Source organism: Octopus bimaculoides, chromosome 2, assembly GCF_001194135.2.
Source record: "Octopus bimaculoides isolate UCB-OBI-ISO-001 chromosome 2, ASM119413v2, whole genome shotgun sequence".
Lineage (NCBI taxonomy): Eukaryota > Metazoa > Mollusca > Cephalopoda > Octopoda > Octopodidae > Octopus > Octopus bimaculoides.
The window spans coordinates 186,207,377-186,208,604 of NC_068982.1; positions in this window are offsets into that span (position 1 = coordinate 186,207,377).

The window sequence follows — 1,228 nt, forward strand, 5'->3', positions numbered from 1 at the left end:
TTAACGTCCGCTTTCCATGCTAGCATGGGTTGGACGATTTGACTGAGGACTGGTGAAACCGGATGGCAACACCAGGCTCCAAATCTAATTTGGCAGAGTTTCTACAGCTGGATGCCCTTCCTAACGCCAACCACTCAGAGAGTGTAGTGGGTGCTTTTACGTGTCACCCGCACGAAAACGGCCACGCTCGAAATGGTGTCTTTTATGTGCCACCCGCACAAGAGCCAGTCCAGGGGCACTGGCAACGATCTCACTTGGCTTGCCGGGTCTTCTCACGCACAGCACATTTCCAAAGGTCTCGGTCAGTAGTCATCGCCTCGGTGAGATATAATATATATATATATATGCATATATATAATAATACAAATAATATGTGAGTATATGCGTATATACGTACATGTATGTACATACCTGCATCTACATGTATATATAGATGCATATCTGGGTACAGGACGTCACAAAAAAAAAACGTGGACAAAATGAAAAACGAGAATATAAACAAAGCACAGAAAACACACAGGCCACATAGAGAACATTTCCTTCATCAGCTGCCACCATTCTAAAACTAAGCGTTTCGAAGAGTTAGGGCAGGACGCATTGTTAGAATGGCTCTTCCCGTGGAAACAAATTAAATTTGTAATGTGGAGGAATGTAGTGGCGAACAGAAAACAAGGCAGGAAAACAAAACAGTGAAAATAAACAAGGGCTCTATATATATATGTGTGTGTGTATCTTTGTGTCTGTGTTTGTCTCCCACTGCTTGACAACTGGTGCTGGTGGTTTTACATTGTCATAACTTAGCAGTTCATCAAAATTGACAGATAGAATAAGTAATAGGCTTTAAAATAATAATTACTGGTGTCGATACATTCAACTAAAAATTCTTCATGGCAGTGCCCCAGCATGGCCGCAGCCTAATGACTGAAACACATAAAAGATTAAAAAAAAGCTGAAGGATATTCATTTTTCCAGTTCTTCCTTCATCATTTAACCCTAAACCCTAAACCCTAAACACTAAGCCCTGAACCCTAACCCCTAACCCTAAACCCTATCATTAACTCTGAACCTTAAACAATTTTTTTTACCACAAAATTGTAATCTCCTGTGTTTAAAACATATGTCGTGTTTTTCATTCTTTTACTTGTTTCAGTTGTTAGACTGTGGCCATGCTGGGGCACGACCTTAAAGAATTTTAGTTGAATGAATTGATCCCAGTACTTTTTCGTAT